Source organism: Equus asinus, chromosome 22, assembly GCF_041296235.1.
Source record: "Equus asinus isolate D_3611 breed Donkey chromosome 22, EquAss-T2T_v2, whole genome shotgun sequence".
Taxonomy (NCBI): domain Eukaryota; kingdom Metazoa; phylum Chordata; class Mammalia; order Perissodactyla; family Equidae; genus Equus; species Equus asinus.
Window position 1 is genome coordinate 65,962,137 of NC_091811.1, and position 20,975 is coordinate 65,983,111.

The 20,975-nt window shown below is 44.5% G+C and overlaps 1 protein-coding gene across 1 annotated transcript in view; it reads left to right on the forward strand.

The window, feature by feature from the left end:
• Window positions 1-558: 558 nt before the first annotated feature.
• The window catches only part of HELB (DNA helicase B), a 56,017-nt gene continuing 35,600 nt past the window's right edge, over window positions 559-20,975 (forward strand). Inside the window, exon 1 of the mRNA XM_014830266.3 lies at window positions 559-699. The gene's annotated coding sequence lies outside the window, so the exon portion shown is untranslated. The remainder of the gene's footprint in view (window positions 700-20,975) is intronic.

Below are 20,975 nucleotides of genomic sequence, written 5' to 3' on the forward strand. Positions count from 1 at the left end.
TTACTCCCTCCAACGCAATATTCCTGCCTGGCCTGCAAAGCAGCCATGGTATTGCGGGGGATCAGAATTGGCCACCCCAAAATGTGTCTCTTTGCCTTGATTATTTTTGAGAACAAAAGATGCTGAAAGAAACTTTGACCTTCGCCCTAACTGCCTAAAAGAATTTAAGATAAAGGCCCATCCCCAGGACAGGCCATCACTATGGATAACTCTGGGTATCCATAGACTGAGATGATCCTTGCTAAGCCCACTCTTATCAAAGTTCTGTCTACCAAACATTTGCTTTTCCATCTCCATGTGAATTGCTTTCCTCCCCTTTGAAGGCCCAAACTACCACCCGAGACATCCTTCTTTGTCCTCAGCTGAAGATGGTATTTAAGGTGGAAGCTTCCGCCATTCTGTCCAGTCGCTCAGTTTTCCTGGGTGTCTCCCATGTATGCATGTTATAAAGCTGTGTTTGATTTTTCTCCTGTTATTCTGTTTCATGTCACTTTAATTCCTAGACCAGCACAAGGACCTAGAGGGTAGAGGAACTTTCTTCTTCCTCTCCAGTATCAAGATTCTGTTTTTAAAGGAAAGTGTTGTTCTTAGCAACACTGAATATGTAACAGCACAGCAAAGGGTGAAACACTGAGATTACGCTGCCTGTCAACCTTCTAGGAAACAGAGAGACATCAACAAACTATTAAATGCCACGAGGTAAGTGCATCCACAGACCAAGTGCTGTGGGAGCACAAGGGAGGAATTAGTTAAAGGACGTTTTCCTGATGGAATGGGCTGCGAGGAATCTGTCCAGCCAGCTCTGGGGAAGTCCATGAAGCATCTCGGTCCGGTACAGAAGCCTCCCCTTGGCATGACGCACGTGGGCGCGGCCCTTTCTCCACAGCGTCAGGGAGAGTGTATCCACGTTTGTGAGCTTAGCATGTGCATGCACGTACTGCACGGCGGTTTGGGTATTCGGGCTGGTCACACCACTTTGTGCAACCCTCAGGGGAAGGCCCTGCTGCCTCAGCTTGCCTTTTTGCCCACGCTGAGCTGATTCGGGCAGAATTCTTGGAGGGATCCGGCCTGCAGCGGCGCCGCTCCCCAGCTCTGCTCTCCTTCCCACCTGCTGCCCCGCGTGCGCGTGCGCGGGCAGCAACGTCGCCGCCCTCGCCCGGGGCGCTCGCCCTGCAGGCAGGGTGCCCTCTGCCGCGCTTCCCGGGACAGCCCCATGGGGCCGCTCCAGGCTTTGGCTCAACCCCCTCCTCAGAGAAAACCTTCCCTGACCTCTCGGATGAGGTCCAACCTCTGTTTTGAGTTCCCTTTTGGCTCCAAATATTTCTCCTTTGCAGCACTTTTCACTACTGCAATTTTGCATTGCTTTTCTGGTGTTAAAAGGTAAACTGAGGCATATAAAATTTTTTAAGATTTTATTTAAGCAAAAACCCCTTGGAATCGGGCAGCGCCAAGCCAGGAGTGTTTTGGAGTGTTGGGCAGACCGAGCTGGGGAGAGACTATATATAGAGAAAGGGCGGAGGCCAAGAAAGGAAATGGTCCATGGGCACGAGCTTGAAGCCTAGGGGGTTGTGATCGGCTGTCTTCAGCTTTCAGTTTCGTCACCCTGAGGCATTTACAACTTGCATTTTGGTTTGCTTACTGCCACTGCAGCGTTAGAGCCCCCTCAGTCTAATGGCCTCCTTGTTTAATTAATTTAACAGAGACGATTATTTGATTAATTATTGACTCCCGGACTCAGCTGGAAGCTCCGGAGAGCTCCAGGTACACGTCTGCTCCCCATTCCCTAGCAGAGTGTCTGGTGCAAAATACATTCAGTACATTATTTGTTGAATAAATAAATGCAGGTACGAACGTGCCAAAGGGTGAATACAGAATTTTTTGAAACTGCAATACAGATAGGTTGTTCTGGAAAGGGAGGAGGAAACGCCTGCTGGCCTTTCCCCTGCGGTGGGGGGTGAGCAGAAGTCCTTTGACTTCCAACTGGCTTAGAGAAAACCCCATCTTCAGAGTTTCTGTCAGTTCTTCAAAGACAGAGCTCCTGACTCTAGAGCTGAGGGTCCTTTGTTTAGGAATCTTTTGGACACGAAATCAGAGAAGGTCCAGGATGATACCCAGTGGGCGGGATTGAGGAAAAGGAAGGTAAAGTGCTCTACATAATAGAGAAACAGAAATGCTGGCTGTTTTCCTTTGCAGCTGGGGACTTGGAATTCTAAATTCAAGGGAGGGAATAGATGGGAGAAGGGATGCAGTGGGGAGGAAGTGGACCTCTGGACTATGTCAGCAAGCAGGAGATAGAATATAGGACTACTTCCCCGCCTCTCCCCTGCTCCCCCTTCTCTCTCTCTTCCTTCTCCCCTCTCCTTCTTCTCAACATCTCCTCTCCTTTCTCCTTCTCCTACTGTGACTACTGGTGTCATTTACGATGCCGGGAGCTATTCTAAGTACTCAAATATATTGCTGATGCAGTCCTCACAGGAACCCTGGGAGGCAATTTACTCATACCCCAATTTTACAGAGAGGAAACTAAGACTGATAGATGGGTTAAGTAACTCACCCAAGGAGGCTGTAGGGACCTGAAATTGGCCACCCCAAGATATGTCTCTTTGGCATCAGGATTATTTGAGGCTGATTACTTTTGATAAACTGGGACAGGGAAGGAGGAATGGAACTTGCCCTTTGTTAGGACACATTTACACTTGTAAGGTAAATCTCTATCTGTAAAAGGTGCCTCCCTCTCTGTACCAGGAAGAAGGAGATGACCTTCTCTCTAGAAACTCTTAATCAATGCCAAAGGCAAGGACTTAAATCTGCATTTTATTGTGCTTGTCTGGTAACCTCCTGTAACTAACTTCCCTCCCCCTCCCAACGTTGGCATTTCTTTAAGGATTAAGCATCTTTCCTTAGGCTAGGAACTGATTGCTGCGCTCACCTCTGACCACCCAGCTCCCGACAATAGACTTGCTTCCGGCTACGCCCACGGAGATAGCAGACCCACTACCTGCTGTGTCCTGTGCCGACAGGACAATCTTGTGACTATTGTGGGAGGGACATTTCAATCACATGTGAAACACCCTGTTTGGGGGTATATAACCACTATGTGCACCCCACTTCTTGGGTGTCCTTTCTTCCTTCGGGAAGAAAGGCCCCGGGCCATGGTTCCTCATAAAGCTTTGTTTAATTTCCTCTTGCTATTCTGTCTCATGTGAATTTAATTTGTTCTCCGGCCAGACGAACCCCCATTTGGGAAGAGGAAATGTCTTCCTCCCCTACAAGGCACAGCTGGTAAGTGGCTACTAATGTACCTGCTGTCTTGAGGATGGCCAGGGCCATCATTAAAATATGATGGTATGCCTGATGTTTAATTTAAATGGTTTGTTTTGTGCTTATTGACCCCTGATCCCCAAGTCTTTAATAAACCCTTATTTGCCGCCAGATGGAGCGGGCTTGTGTTATCAGTGCTTTGGGAAAGAGGGAGAGCTGCGCCTAAGCCAAGGGCAAAGTTTCAGGGAAAGAGGGCAGACACAGACAAGAGAAGAAACAAGACAGCTAGAGGATGGAGAATGGAGCACAGGAAGAGGTGATGAGGCAAGCTACCCGCCTCGTCCCTATACCCTGATAAATATCATACAGGTACTGGAATTTCTGAATTATATGAGATGGAGGGTTCAATTATTTTCTTTGGATATTAACAGAGGTTGATCCTCATGGCTCAGAGATTTAGGGACATACATTTCTCCTGTTGCATTAGAGGTAGATGCCCTTTGGTGCTTGAAGGCCAGCCCCAATCTTGTCTCTGTTTGGACTCAGCTGAGAAGGCCTCATTCCTGTCCCCACCAGAAAGGGTCCCGTCCTGCCCCCAGTGTGAGTCTCTTCCACGTCTTAATGCTCCTGGGCCTTTTGCGCCACATCGGGCATGGAAGGAAGGATTCGCTGGTGGTCAGGAAGTGGGCATTTTCTCAGGTCATTTTTTGGTGTTAAGATCATGTGAAAGTCCTGTAAGGTTCTGAGCAAATGGGGAGGTCGTTTCCAGCAGTTAAATATTCAGACCTACGATAGAGGCACAGTAGGATCCCTGTTCGCAGGTGAAGAAACTGAGGCTAAAGAGATGAGCTACGGTGTCTGGTGCACACTGCTGGTAACTGGCAGGCATGCAATGGCCGAGTCAGACTGTCATCCCATCCTTTCCGTCTTATTTAAATTAGTGTTTGCCTAGTATACTTTGTAACGCTTTTTTATTGTGAAATAAAGCACACGTACAAGCTGTACGTGTGTAAGTGCACGGCTTCGCAGGTCATCACAAAAACAAACACCCATGTAACTACCATCCACACCCAAAAATAGGGTATTGTTAACACCTGAGAAGCCCCCACAAGCCCTTTCCTAGTCAGGGTCTCCAACCTTACCCCAAAGGAAAATACCACATGACTCTGATTGTAATCATGTCCATGCTTTTGGGGGGCGGGTTCAATTTTTCAGTAGCTTCGTTGCGATATAACTCATGTATCAGACAATTCACCCATTTAAAGTGCACAATTTATTTTTTAGTCTATTCCTAGATCTGTGCAACCATTACCACAATCAATTTTAGAATGTTTTACCAGCTCTAAAATAAAACCCATACACATTAGCAGTCACTGCCCGACTTTTTGGCTGTTATGAATCATGCTGCTATGAACATTAATGTACAGGTTTTTCTATAGAGGTGTTTTCAGTTCTCTTGGGTGTATACCCAGAAGTGGAACTGGCAGGCTGTTTTTCAAAGTGGTTGCACCATTTTACAAGCCCACCAGCAGTGTATAAGGGTTCAATTTCTCCTCATCCTTGCCAATACTTGTTATTTTCTGTTTTGTTTTGTTTTGTTTTTTGAGGAAGACTGGCCCTAAGCTAACATCGTGCCCATCTTCCTCTACTTTACATGTGGGACGCCTGCCACAGCATGGCTTGACAAGCAGTGCATAGGTCCACATCCGGGATCTGAACCAGCAAACCCCAGGCCGCCTAAACAGGATGTGCGAACTTAACTGCTACACCACTGGGCCAGCCCAAGTTTTGTTTGTTTTTTAAGGCCAACTTAGTAGGTATGAAGTGGTATCTAATTAGTTTTGACTTACATTTCCCTAATGACTTAGCACATCTTTTGAACATCTTTTTATGTGCTAATTGGCCATTTTTATGTCTTCTTTGGAGAAATGTCTATTCAAATCCTTTGTCCATTTTTAAGTTGGGTTGTTTGTCTTTTATTTTTAGTTGTAAAGTTTTTTATATATTCTGGATACCAGTCCCTTACCTGATGCATAATTTGCAAAAAATTTTTCTCCATTCTGTGTGTTGTCTTTTTACTTTCTTGATGACATCCAGTGAAGCATGAAAGTTTTTAATTTTAATAGAGTCCAATTTCTCTGTTTTTTCTTTTGTTACTTGTGTTTTTTGTGTCATATCTAAGAAAGCAGTGCCTAATGCAATGTCATGAAGATTTACTCCTAGTATTTCTTCTAAGAGTTTTATTTTTTCAGCTCTTACTTTTAGGTCTATGATCCATTTTGAGTTAATTTTTGTATATGTTTCGTGATAGGGATCCAACTTAATTCTTTTGCATGTGAATACCCAGTTGTAGAAGTGCTGTATATATTCGGTTATAAGTCTTAGGCTGGTTTTAATTTGTTGTGAAAATCTTTCTGACTCTGTGGCTTGCCTTTCACTCTTTCGGCAGTGCCTTTTCATAAACATAAATTGATGCATTTTAGTGCAATAAAATTAAGAATTTCTGTTGCTCCAAATTCCCTAGGAGTGGTCGTCCACGGCCTGCCTCCTCCGTAAGCGTCTAACCTACCTCCTGCGTACCCTCTGTTTCAGCCACAGCAAATTATTCTTCTCTCTCTAAACACATCCTGCCAATTTCCAACTCTGACTCTATCTAGAAAGCACTTTTCCTGATTTTAGATAGTAAAGTCTCATCCATGTTTAAGGCTTAGCTTGAATTATAGTCATTGTGCTAGATGCTGGAGCTCCAAGAGTGAAGACAGAGAGTCCTTGATTTTTGGAATTCACATTATAATGAGGGGATTAGATGATTAAGAGAGCAAATTAAATGAAATGTTCTGATTTCTTTGATATGGAAAGTATGGAATAGGAGCGCTTAAATGCTGTCACACGTGAAGAGCTCAGCCCAGGGCCTGGCTGAGTGGGCACTGTAATTTCACTCATTGTCCTTATTATCACTAGGAGAAGGGTCTCTACAGAACGAGAGACTTTCCCTCTAGGGGAGAGTCAGGGAAGGCTCCTTTGAGGAAGTTGCACCTGCACAAAGACCTAAAGCGAGAGAGAGCCCAATGCATGGAGGAAGTGTGCAAAGTTCAGTGTGGCTGGAGCCTGGAGTGATGTGCAAACTCAGGAGGTAGGCACAAGCCAGCTCAGAAAGAACCTTTGAATCATGTTTTAATGCATGGGCAATGAGAAAGTTTTCATGGGATTCATTTTTAGGATGACTCACACTGCGTTGTGGAGAAAGGATCAGAGAAACACAATAAGAGAGTGAGCAAGACGTTTTAGGAGGCTGTTCAGGAAGAGAGAGTGACGGCTTGGACGGGAATGGTCCAGAGGAGATGGAGAGAAGTGGACAGAGCAAGCACATTTTCAGGAGGTAGAATCAGAGAGCTTCTTGGGAAATTGCTGGGGTGGGTGGGGAGGAAAGAGGCTGGAGTGGAGGATGCCTCTGGGTTTCAGCTTGAGCAACTGGGGAGAGGAGAGAACCCTTCAACAAGCTCATGGACGAGAGTCAGGTGTAACACACGTGTCAGGAAGTCCCTCCAGGGTCCCAGCAGTTGACACATGTCTCCCATTTCTCCGTGCTCATTTAGTGTGTCATTTCTCTTTCTGTTGGAGCACATATTGGAACCATAGACTGTTGGATCTGCATAGGATCTCACAGATTAGCAACAACCCGGTTTTATATGAGCCTCAAGAGTCGCAGAATGCTCCAACCTTCTGTGGTCCTCCTTTACAAATAAAATATCTCAGGCCCGTATGCAGTGTAACTGCGGGAAATACAGTCACCGCCCAACGCTGTCTGCTGTCTGCTGTTCCCGGGAGGATGTTTGCGTGGCCTGTTGTCATCTGTTACTACCGGTGCTCCGCTCTTCTCCTTACTCCCCTCTGTCTGTCACCTCCTTCCTCCCCTTCCCGGGTGCTCCAGCTCTCTCTGAACCCCTTCACTCTAATTTGGCTGCACAGCTCCAGCCTTTTATTCCTAAGACCCTATGAGCCCAGCACTGTTGTCTGTAACTTGCTCTGTCAAAGGCTCGAAGGAAATAGAGTAGAATTACTAAGCAAAATAAGAAACTTTAGACTCAGATATCAGACTTTCCCTCACCCCCGCTGGTCTTCTCCTGGCCTCCTTGGCCTGACCAGCTGCCGTGGTGCTAGAGTGCTCCATTTACCACAAACCTCTTCACCTTGCTCCTTGCTCCTCCATTCTTTTTTTTTTTGAGGAAGATTAGCCCTGAGCTAACTACTGTCAATCCTCCTCTTTTTGCTGAGGAAGGCTGGCTCTGAGCTAACATCCATGCCCATCCTCCTCTACTTTATACGTGGGACGCCTACCACAGTGTGCCTTTTGCCAAGCGGTGCCATGTCTGAACCCAGGATCCGAACAGTCAAATAAAAATGGCAAGTAATAGGATATATTGGAATATATGAGGAAGCCATTTTGGTGTAAACCTAATTCAGCCTGACCTTGTCTTTCCAAAAGGGCCTGACCGAGGCCGTTGAGCATGTATTGTATATCTGCTTTAGAGATTCCCTATGGCAAGAGCAAAAGGCCCTTGAGATAAAGGTGCAACTTCTCTCCCCCTCCCAACATTGGCGTCTCCTTAAGGATTAAGCATCTTTTCTTAGGCTAGAAACTGATTGCTGCGCTCACCTGTGACCGCCCAGCTCGAGACAATAGACTTGCCTCCTGCTATGCCCACAGACCCACTACCTGCTGTGTCCATCAAGCGCTGTGCAGACAGGGCAATCTTGTGACTATTGTGGGAGAGACATTTCAATCATATGTGAAACACCCTCTTTGAGGGTATATAACCACCCTTATACCCCCACTTCTTTGGAGTGCTCTGTTCCTTTGTGGAAAGACTCTCCCGGGTTATAATCCTAAAATTTAAGCTCAGAATAAACTCACCCAAATTTTCATTTATAGATTGGTTATGGATTATTTTTGTCGACAGAACCCATGAACCCTGGGCCACCAAGAAGCGGAATGTGTACACTTAACCGCTGCGCCACCAGGCTGGCCCCTCAATCCACCATTCTTTAAGACCCCCAACCCTCTGCCCCCAGCCCCTTCCCTAAATCAGTCCTCCAAGAACAATGCCCTTTTCCCTTTTATCTATAACACTTTTATTTACTTATGTTTAATTTTTCTCGTCCTTGCTAGGCTCTGGGTCTTGGCTTTGCAGAGCCAAGGGTTTTCCGAAAGGATTCTATCTCCAAGATGAACTCCACTGCGTTTTTCAAACAGTAATGTTTTCCTTTCTGCTGTCTATACTCTATTTTGATGAGAAAACGGAAGTCCCAGAAGTCTAAGTGACTTCAGAGTTGAATGACTTGTCAGTGATGGATTTTAGGCCAGAACATTTTTCTTTGAGACTTCTGACTTAATCCAGTATATTTTCTGTACAAATCTCTCTCATCTTCTAGCGGGGAGTTCCTCGAGGGCATGGAATTGGTCGCTAGCTCAGCACAGGGCCTGGAACTTAGTAACATTGTGTTCAGTGAATGTTTGCTCAGTGGACAGCTTGGTTCCCATTTCCCCACGTTGTTACAGACCCAAGCTACCGCGCCTTTCCCAGTGACCAACTGTGGCCAGTAGAGGGCAGCAGAGGCGCAAAAGCCCTGGCCCTGGAGGGGGTGGTTGAAATGTGGAAGTCAGAAACGTCATGGAATGCCAAGTGCGGGGTTGTCAGATTTGGCAAATAAAAATACAGGACACTCTGGGACATAAGTATGTTAAAAATTATTTGTTGTTTATCTGAAATTCAAATTAACTGGTGTCCTGTATTTTGCCTAGCAACTCTAAGTGCCATCGCATGTGAACCTGATGCTCGAAAAGCGGCTTTGGTCCTTATCAGGAAGCTGTCAGAGGGGATTTGATGGGGAAGGGGTATGGTGAGCTTACAAGAATCAAATGTGGTGGGCCGGACCCGAGGCTGAGTGGTTAAGTCCGCATGCTCCGCTTCAGTGGCCCAGGATTTTTCTGGTTTGGATCCTGGGCATGGACATGGCACCGCCCATTGGGCCGTGCTGAGGTGGCGTCCCACATAGCACAACCAGAAAGGACGTACAACTAGAATATACAACTAGGTACTGGGCGGCTTTGGGGAGAAGAAGAAAAAAAAAAGATTGGCAACACATGTTAGCTCAGGTGCCAATCTAAAAAAAAAAAATCAAATGTGGGTGCTCGTCACACAGGGGATTGACTAACTGAAGGTGAGCCAAATAAAGCTCGCCCTGGAGGGGAAGACTCTGCCATGGAACCTAGAGCAGTCAGGGTGACAGATCCTCTCTCCTGTCCTGCAGGAGACGTGGTCGCCCATGCAAGCAATGCAGCAGATGCTAACAGCTGAAAGAGGCTGTGCAACATCTCATGTGTGGTCGTAGATTAATAACTGTTTAACTCCACACACTGTCACCGTTGTAACCTGCATCCGCTCTCTCTCCTTGATCTTGCGGTCTTTCAATTTGCATAACGATCCAATTCTCTTATTCCAGAATCTGCCACTTTCCACACATTTTTCCTATGACATTTCCTCTTCCCTAAGGCTCATTTTCTTGTTAGAGATCACTTGAAATTCTGCTTCTTAAATGTAACATTTTTCTAATTGAGTGGAGACATCCATTCTTAATCCAATTGATAAACATGAACATTCTGTGATTTGAGACACACGTTCATTTCCATACACATTTATTGAGGGCCTACTATGTAGGAGAAAGGCTTCCCCATTAAGAAACTCGTAATCTAGTTAATAAAACAAAACATTAGAAACCAGGGGGGAGGTCCTCCCTCTAAGAATTGGTTGATGCAGGTTGCCAGAAAACAACTGGTCCCTTCGTAACGCATTGTTTTTGTAATATGAATCTACTTCTGGAAGTAACTTCAAAGGATGAAAATTCATGAGTATCTTCCAATTGATCTATGAAATGGGGGAAGTTATCAAGAGGGTCTTCTTTAAATCCTTTGCTCAGAGAGCAGTTGCTTGCTTCCTCTTTCGATGTAGGCAGAACTGACAGAATCTAGCCTCGGTTACTATTCTGTATGTAGAAGTGATTGAAACACACACACGCACATGCACACACTTACAGCTGCACGGCTTCAGGAAGGACAGGTAGTAGTGATAACCTGCTGGAGGAGGAGGCTTCTAAGACTCCTAGGATGTTAGTACTTCAAAGACCTTAGGGATGAATCGCCTGGTCCAGCCTCCTTACTTACAGATGTAGCTCCCCAGCCCAGACTATAAAGCCGTACATAAGGTCCCACGCTAAGCCTGTGACACAGCTGGGAGGTGGGCCAGGACTCCTGTATGTGTCTAAGATCAGGTTCTGAAGGACGTGATAGGACGCTCTGTGATGTTTGTCTAGTAGACAAACTGGTTTCTCCTGGGAAACTCTTGTAGGTCCTTAGCTTCTATGACGGTTTTCCACTTGGCTGTCTCCTCTTCTCCTGGCTGCTCCTTCTCTGCCTCCTTTCCTGGAGCCTCCCTCTACTCTCCTCCCAGTTCACTCCCTCTCATGCTCCCTACACTATCTCATCCACTATCACTGTTTCAATGACCATGAAAACAACCTCTTTGACTCCCAAATCTTTATCTTTAGTTCTGACCATTTCCCTAGCATCTGTATATTCAACTGCTATCTAGAAATCTTTTCCAGATGTTCTACAGACACCTCAAATTGTCCAAAACTGAAACTTCTTTTCCATCATTCCCTCACAAACTGGGTTCTCGGCCTGTGTTCCGTGTCTTAGATAGTGACATCATTACCCATCCAAGTCTCCTTGTCCCCCACCCTCAAGTGGTCACTGAGCCCTCTCGAGTCTGTCCACTCAACATCTCTTGCACTCATCACCTCCTTTGCCTCCACCTCCTGCCTTAGCGGAGGCTGGTAGTCAGAGAGTTGATGCCCACGGGAGAGAAACCAGTGAGAGGAGACACATGCCACTAGCAGGGGCAGCAAAGGCCAGGACCAATTGGAGACAGCAGGCCTCGCTGAAAGGTGCGCCAAGTACTGAGCTTCAGCAGACTCTTGCTTCAAGGGAAGGAAGGCCCAGTATTGCCAGATATTCTCAATTTAAGAGAAGCCTAAAATTTTAATGTGAAGTCTTCTGATTTTTAAATGGGGCAAATCATTCAGTTTTTTAAAAATCCAAATACATATTGGACATAACACAAGCACACCTGCCTCCCTCCACCCCCACCACGCTCTGTCCGTCCTGTAACTCTGCATCTGGCATAGTGCCTGACACATGTGGGAGATCAGCAAATGCTGGAATGAATGAAATGGGCTGATGAGGTCATAGGAAGCAAGTTGTTATGGAGTTGTCGGCAGTTTAAAGAAATAAGAACTATAATGTGCACATTTTAGTGAATGAAACAATACAAAGGTATTTCAAGAAAAAGTAAATTGTTTTTCTGCTCTATTCCCAAACCTTTTAGGTAGCTGATATTAAGAACTTAGTGTGTATCCAGCCACACTTTTCCTGTGGTCTTAAAACAGTTCTGTGGATTTTTGTTTTGTTTTTGTTTTTCAAAAATGTGATAATACTTTACCCATTACTCTGCAACGTGGCGCTTTCACTTAATTATGCAGCATTGCCATCCTTCAGCTTAGAACCATGTATCTAACTTACTTCTTTCTAATAGCTGCATAATGTTCTTTAATATGATTTACTATCATTAATTCAACCACTTCTCTTTTTTTAAATTAATTAATTTATTTTCAGATCTACATCATAATGTATTTCGAATTCTGTGTAGATTACATCATGTTCACCACCCGAAAACTAATTATAGTGCATCCCCTCACATGTGAGCCTAGTCACCCCTTTTGCTCTCCCCTCTCCCCTCTTCCCCTATGGTAACCACCAACCCAATCTCCAATGCTATGTGTTTGTCATTGTTTTTATCTTCTACTTATGAGTGAGATCATATGGTATTTGACTTTCTCCCTCTGACTTATTTCACTCAGCATAATACCCTCAACGTCCATCTATGTCACAAATGGCCAGATTTCATCATTTCTTATGGCTGAGTAGTAGTACTTCGTGTATAAATACCACATCAACAAAATGAAAAGACATCCTAACAATTGGGAGAAGATATTTGCAAACCATATATCAGATAAGGGGTTAATATCCAAAATATACAAAGAACCAATACAGCTCAACAACAAAAAAACCAACAATCCAATTAAGAAATGGGCAAAGGATCCGAAGAGAGATTTCTCCAAAGAAGATATAGGGGTGGCCAACAGGCATATGAAAAGATGCTCATCATCATTAGCTATCAAGGAAATGCAAATCAAAACTACAATGAGGTATCACCTCACTCCAGTCAGAATGGCTATAATTAACAAGACAGGAAACAACAAATGTTGGAGAGGATGTGGAGAGAAGGGAACCCTTGTTCACTGCTGGTGGGAGTGCAAACTGGTGCAGCAACTATGGAAAGCAGTATGGGGTATCCTCAGAAAATTAAGGATAGATCTACCATATGTTTCAGCTATCCCACTGCTGGGTATTTATCCAAAGAACTTGAAAACACAAAGGCATAAAGATACTTACACCCCTATGTTCATTGCAGCATTATTCTCAATAGCCAAGACTTGGAAGCAACCTAGGTGCCCATCAAGGGACGAATGGACAAGGAAGATGTGGTCTTTATACAACCACTTTTCTATTGATGAACAGATTGTTTCTAGTTGCTTCCTAGCCTATGAAAAATGGTGCAACAAATAGCCATATAAATTTTCTTTTCTTTTTTTTATGGACTTATTCTTCAAGTTGCTTTTGCTTTTTAGTGAAGAAGATTGGCCCTGAGCTAACATCTGTGCCAATCTTCCTCTATTTTGTATATGAGATGCTGCCACAGCGTGGCTTGATGAGCAGTGCCATGTCCACGCCCAGGATCTGAACCTGCGAACCCTGGGCCACCAAAGCAGAGAGTGTGAACTTAACTACTCGGCCATAGGGCTGGCCCCCGTCCATATAAATTTAGGCTCACACAGTGGTGCTTCTATGCTTTCTATGGGAGAGACTCTCCAAAATGGAGGCGCTGTATTAAAGGATGTGTCGATATATTTTAGGAGACACTACGCAATCACTTTCAAAAGGCTCTAGTGGTTCCCATTCCCACCAAGGGCTTTTGGCAGAGTGGACGGGGAAAGCCCCATTGAGAAGATAATGTTTGAGCACAGGCTCAAAGACAGTGAGGGAGGTAGCCACACAGACACCTGGGCGAGACTATTCCAGACAGAGCGAGCAGACAGCACAAGGGCCCTAAGGTAGAAGCATGTCTGAAGGGTTCAAGGAGCAAGAAAGGGAACAGCGTAGCTGATGCAGAATGAGCAACGGGGCAAGCAGGAGGAGAGACTGTTGCATGAGTGATGGGCGGAAGAGCGCGTAGGAATTCTCAGGCTTGGCTTTCACCCAGTGTGATGTGGGGCCGTGGCAGGGCTTTGAGCAAAGGAGGAAGATACTAAGACCTGTTTTAAAAGGATCACCATGACTGCTCTGTTGAGAAAAGGCTCAGGATGCAAAATGGGAAGCAGGGGATGAGTTAGGAGGCTATTGCAACAAGCTGGCACAGAGATGGGACTAGTGAAAGCAGAGGAGACGGCAGGAGGTGGCTCAATTTTGGGTACGGTCATCCCCCCTTATCCACAGGGGTACGTTCCAAGAGCCCCTGTGGATGCTTGAAACCATGGCTAGTACCGAACCCCATATATACTATGTTTTTTTCTCTACATACATACCTATGATAAAGTTTGATTTATAAGTTAGGCACAGTAAGAGATGAACAGCAATAACTAATAATAAAATAGAACAATTATAATAATATACTGTAATAAAAATTACCGTAGATCTTAGCAACCTCAGCATACGATTTTTTTTCTTTCCTTATTAAGTTGAGAACTTTCACCTTTTCACTTAAAGGAAGCACTTTATGGCTTCTCTTTGGCATATCTGAATTGCCAGCTTCACTGCTCTTGCACTTTGGGGCCATTACTAAGTAAAATAAAGGTGACATGAACACAAGCACTGCAATATCGTGACAGTCATCTGATGACTGAGACAGCTACCAAGAGACTGATGGGCAGGTGGCGTCTACAGCGTGGGTCCATTGGACGAAGGGATGAGTTGTGTCCTGGGCAGGACGGAGCTGGGACAGCACAAGATTTCATCACACCACTCAGAATGGCAAGCAATTTAAAACTTATGAATTGTTTATTTCTGGAATTTTCTGTTTAACATTTTTGGAAGACGGTTGACTGCAGGTAACTGAAACTGTGGAGAGTGAAACAGCAGATAAGGGGAGACTATTGTATTTTGAAGGTAGACCCAGTGAGGTTTATTGATGGATTGGATCTGAGATATCAGAGACAGAGAGGAGTTGGGATGGATCCAAAGAGTTTGGCTAGAGCAGCCAAAAGGATGAAGTTGTTGTCAACCGAGATGGGAAAGACTGTATGTGGTACAGACCCGAGGAGGCAGAAAGGTCAGGAAGCCATATTTGGCCACGTTATGTTTTAAATGTCTATCGAGATCTAAATGGAGGTGTTGAGCAGGCAGTTGGAAATCCAAGTTTGTAGTTCAAAAGAGAGGTACAGACACTAATACAAATTTAAGAATCACAGGAGATAGATGATATTTAAAGACATGAGACTGAAAGGAGGGGGTCTAGACAGAGAAGAGGAGCCCAAAGGCCAAGTGGTCGGGGGAATAGCGAGACCAGCCAGGGAGACGACTGAGCAGCAGCAGCCATGAGAAAGGAGGGCAACCAAGAGATTGTGGCGTCCCAGAAACCAAGGGACAACAATGTCTCAAGGCAGACGGAGAGATCACGTGCGTCAAATACTGCTGATGAGTCAAGTAGGAGGACAACTGAGAAGTAACTGTGGTGGGCTGAGTAATGACCCCCCAAAGACGCTCACGTCCTCATCCCCAGAACTGGGAACATGTTACTTTACATGCAAGAGGGACTTTGTAGACATGATTACGTTGAGCATCTTGAGATGGGAAGATTATTCTGGATTGTCCAGGCAGGTCCAATGTAATCACAGTGTCTTTATAAGAGGGAGGCAAGAGGTTCCTAGTCAGAGGCAGAGAAGGAGATGCGACAATGAAGCATAGGTTGGAGAGATTAGCGGCAAGGAAAGACTTGTCCCCGACAGCCTCCAGAAGGAAATCAGTCTGATTGGACCCGTTTTGAACTTCTGACCTCCAGGACTGCGTGATGATAAATTTGTGTCATTTTAAACAGTAAGTTTGTGGTAATTTGTTACAGCGGCAATAGGAAATGACCTCACTAAACATTGGATTTAGCCATGTGGGGGTCATTGGTGACCTTGGACCAGAGGAATTTCAGGAGAACAATGAGGGTAGAAGTCTGACTGCAGTGGGTTAACAAAGCCCAGGGGAACAGGGCAATCAGCACATAGAGGACCTTTGTGCAAATTGGGACAAGGAGCATGCTTCAGGCTGGCGAACTGGAAAGGGTGGTGCCTCTGGGTAGATGGATTTCAAAATGTTCTTTCTTCCTCAAGGATGACAAAGGCCTGTGTCAAGCATTCTGCTTGGCAAGCAAAGAACCGACTAGCTTTCAGCCTCTGCCCGTGCGCCCTCTGCCGAATGCCTTTGTGCAGGGCACAACCTGAACTAAGGCCCAGGTCAGCCCTGGAGGAGAGGAACGGGGCATGAATAAGTGCAGATACCCCTTGCAGTGGTGTTCTGCAGGAGAGCAAAGAAATGGGATGGCAGCTGGTGGGGGATGTGAGGACAAAGAAAGGATTGTGAAGATGGCATGTTTCTGATGGAAATAATTCAGGAGAGAGAGAAAAATGAATGATACAGGAGAGAGGGGAGAATTCCTGGAGTAGTGTTCCTGATGAGAGGGGATTGGATCCAGAATCTAACCGAGGGCACAGCAGTGGCGTTCATATGTCTTAGTATCTGGTGCAACATGAAACTGGTGCAAAGTAAGACAGCAAAATCTTAATAATACGTTTGTTCTTGGAGGATAACGGACACAAAAAGAGAGAAGGTGGAGGTTTTGAGGCCAACCATGAGGACGCTGTCATAAGCTAGGTGAGAAGGGTACAGAATAAGATGTGGGTGTGACTCTTAGACTCAGGCAATCAGAGCTCCTAATAAGGGCCCCAGGCAGTGGAGGGTCTCACTCTTTGAAGTGACCTCCTCAGGTCTTCTTAGACCCTCTCTGGTACTTGGGACCCACTGAGATTGGATTGGCATCCATCTGGATGGGGCACTCCAAGCAAGAACTGGGGCCCCATGTGGGCTCAGTCGCAGCTTCTCTCTTTCCAGGATGCTCTCCCACCTGCTGTCAATGAGCGGAGTTAACCAGATATCTTAAGTTGCTCCATGACTGATGCTTATGAAGTCATCCCGGGGCTCTGTGGCCAAGCCCTGCTTCGGGGAGGGTGACCTGGCCAGTCAATCATGCCCACTGGGTAATGCAGTATTTTTTTTTAAAGGGTTGTGTGAGATTGGGCTGTCAGAATGGCACTGGCATGCTGATTTAGGGTTGCTTAAATTGTTTATACAGACAGAGGCCCTCCAAAAAACATTTGTGCAGCACTGCATCCCGTAAGAATGGCTCTGAGTGTGGCGCAGTAATGAAGGGGCCATCAAGGAGATATTCTAGAGGAGGAGGAAGCATAGACACAGCTTAGGGGTTAATTAGAGGTACTGATATCTGAGTCTCATCTTTTTAGGTGGATTCCCCACCACAGAAATGCCTCAAAGCCTGTGCTTAACCCCGTCATTTAGCAATGATATGATTTAGCAAAGAGATAATAGGTGCAGCTTTTTTCAGGAGCAGTGTGGGAACTGTTAAGAAGTAGTTTTTCTCAAAATATGAAGTCATGGTCAAATATAATGGGGAAGATGTCAGCCAACAATAATGTCTCCAAAACAGAGCCAGCCAGGAAAGAGGTAGAGAGCACGCATGTCTCCCACGTGTGCTATTAATCTTAGACCCCTGAGTATAGAGTTCTTACAGATTGACCCAGCGGCTGTGTGAAAAATAAGAAGCTCCGTGCATTTTGAGTTATTTGTCACTTATTGATGACATCCTGTTGTAGGTATCTTTAGAATTGTTTTAAATCTGTTCTAAGATCTCAAAGAAGTGTGTGTATGTTTTACAAATCTCAAACAAAAAAGAGAGAGGCAACAAATCACAGAGGAATTTGCTTCACCCCCTTGTCCCCCACACACCCAGTGTGTCCTGGGTGTGTGCACAGTACCTGAGAGCTCAGAGCTATGCCTGAACATGGAGCAGCAAAAAGCGTTGGTATTGGAGCCAGACTCCCTGGGTTCACATCCTGGCTCAGCCACTTCCGGCCTTAAGCTGGTCATTTTACCCTCGCTCGCAGTTTCCTCATGAGTAAAATGGGCATTTTAATGGTGCCTACTTCAGGTACTGTCGTGAAAAGCAAATGAGTGAATTCACAGAAAGTACTCCATGATTGGCACGGTGGAAACACTCAAAAATTAGCCATTATTATTGTTTATATTTTCAGGAAAAAGTTAAAAATACGCAAATGTTCTATTTTCTGAGTGTGAAAGCATTCTCTTTGCACTCTCCAAATTCTGTTTTCTTCCACCAAAAATGGAATTTCAGAGGTTTCGCATTCCTTAATGAAATCTACCATTTAGTGAAATGAGGTGTTATTACAGCATTATGGCTTTTTTTTTTTAAAGAGAATTTCCAGATTCTTTTCTCTCCTGGCGGGCATCTGCTTCCTTTCTCCTCAGTGTGATTCTCTTTCTGCATTCTACTTCTTGCCTCTCCTTCAGCCATCCCTTCCAGTTTTGCTCCTTATTATTCCAACCCAGTTCTTTATATCTTACTTTTCTCCAATGCATCAAAAGCTGGGGATGTTTTTTGTCCTTGGCCAAAAGTAGATGTTGTACATGGAATTTTTTCACAAATGGGGGGAATTTTCCAGCCATTTAAAATAAACCCAGGAAAACATTCCCGCTCATCTGCAGCAGTTTGACTTCGGCGAGAACACTGACCTTGTGAAGCTCTCCATGTACCTCTATTCCGTGAAGTCAATCTTCTTCGTCTATTGCGGATCACGGCAATATTGCATAAACATAACACTTTTCACTGGTTCCCTGATTTGCATTCCTTCTGTTCAATAATTCATCCTATAGCTGACATAACATCCTGTCTTATCAATGTCAGTTTAATAACATCTCTGCTTCTGTTTCCATCAGTCACCACAGCTGAATAACAAATCTCTACTCCAGTGCTTCTCTATCCCTCTTTCCCTCCATTCTCTTTTATTTTTGCTCCTAGTACTCATCATCACTGATATTTATATTTTCTTGCTCTTTGACTCCCTCCTCCCACTAGAACATCCAGGGGCTAGGTTTCTTTTGTCCACTGTTCTTCTCCAGTACCCACAATAGTAACTGTCCTGAAATAGATATTGACTGAATACAAGTGTTGTAATCATTTGCTTCTTCTTACTAATACTTTCCAAACTTTTGCTGCTTTTTTTCGCTTATTGTATAAGATGAGATCAATAATTTTCATCAGGGGCCGGCCCGGTGGCGCAGCGGTTAAGTTTGCATGTTTCGCTTCTCCACAGCCCGGGGTTTGCCAGTTCGGATCCCGGGTGTGGACATGGCACCGCTTGGCAAGCCATGCTGTGGTAGGCATCCCACATATAAAGCAGAGGAAGATGGGCATGGATGTTAGCTCAGGGCCAGGCTTCCTCAGCAAAAAGAGGAGGATTGGCAATAGTTAGCTCAGGGCTAATCTTCCTCAAAATAATAATAATATTAATAATAATTTTCATCAAATGCTTAGCAAATAAGGACCAATTATGGCTAACTAGGGACCCATCCGCAGCAGCATCTTTCTGTGGGAGCAGAATTGATGTGCTCACCTCGATCTGGCAGTTTTTTTTAGGAAAGGAGCTTCTAGAAAATAGATTTAAGAAGACAACAATTTTTTATCAACATGCTCTCCTGTGACTTAAAAACTCATATACTGAAACAGAAATATAAGGGCATGGATTCAATCTTACAAATATTTTAGCTTGAGTAAAAACTTATGTAATAATGCAAACTAAATTGAATGGCAGTCGAGGTGACTGGGGCCGCTCCTTTGAGTGTAACATTTAGAGACCAGGGCATAGCATCAGTGTCGACTAATTACATCAACATTTCCACTGAAGTGCCCACAGCACAGAAGAGGCATAAATGCCTCCTGGGGTCTTCAGGTATTGCTCAACCTGTCCTCCCAAAGGTGAAATTACTTTTAAGGTTGATCTTTTGCCTTAAAAATTTATGCCAATTTTTCATTCCATTTAATATATCTTTATTTTTTTAAATATAAAAAGAATGTATTAAATAACATAACATGAATCAATTGCATACTCCAAAAAGCCTTTTCTCTTGAGTCTTTTCATCCCTTTCTGGTGTATCACCATCTGCCTACCAGGAGTCTGGATTCCTGGTTAGAGAATTATGGAACCAGATGTCAGCTCTTTGTGGGTAGCGCTCTATGCCTCCTTAAATCCATTTTGGAACCCCATAGTGCTATCGCAGTGTTTTGGCATTCAAAGGTCCTCTGAATCAGGCCTCCAGTGCAATTTTCCATTCCCTTGTTCCATTAACTCCCAATCTACATATTTTAATTAAATTACAGAAACTTGTTGGCAAGGGCCATTACTGATTCCTTATGTCTCTCGCTGTACCCACCAAACACAACCGTCTAATGCACGATCCGTATTGTGTCAGGAAGGATCGGCTAGGTTCTGTTGACATGGGAGACAACTCCACGGTCTTCGTGGGTTAACGCAACAAAGATTTATTTTCATTTATTCAAAGCCTCCTGCAGGTCAAGGTAACTCTCCAGGGCAGTTGTCCATTATCCAACGGCTCATTGTTGCACCTCACGTTCCCACAGTCACCAAGGCAAACAGCAACTGGAGTGGGGAGGTGAGCGCCTGAAATTAAGCGCTTCCACCCTGAAGTGATGTGTTACCTTTGTTTCATTGGCCAAATCAAGTGAGGTGGCCATGACTAACTTCAAGTAGGTACAGTTCTACTGTGTGCCCAGAAGGAGAGGGGAGCCAGGTATCAGGGGGCAACAGTACTACCTGCCACACATATGCATATCTGTCGACTGAATGAAAGCTAACACATTTTTAGTATAATTTCTGCTCTGTGTGTAATTACCAATCTCTTTAGTAATCCTATTATTTAACATTTCTTGTCTTAATTCTGCCATTCCCTTTTGGATCCCACTTTAACAACAAAACAGACAAAATGCTAATTTAAACATTCATCAGGATAAATTAATTTGAAGTGCTTTCATCTAACTGCGAAACCATCATTATCACGACTACACCTTAATTGTGTGCTTTACCTCATCACATTGATTACACGGGCCACAAAACCTCATTCCCTCCCCGCTCTCCCAATAAAATGTGTAGGTTTTACTAATGATAACTTCACAGTGTGTCACCCGCCCTGATACCTCCAGGCACGCTGAAACAAATGTATTTCAAATAACCAGAAAACACATTATATGTAACATAGGAAAAAAACTTTCTGTGTGAGAAGCAATAAGAATGATATACTGAAATTCTTTGCTCCATGATTCAGATTAATTGATTTATTTAAAAAGCATTTTCTAGATAGGTTTCAAGTGAACATTGAAATGAGA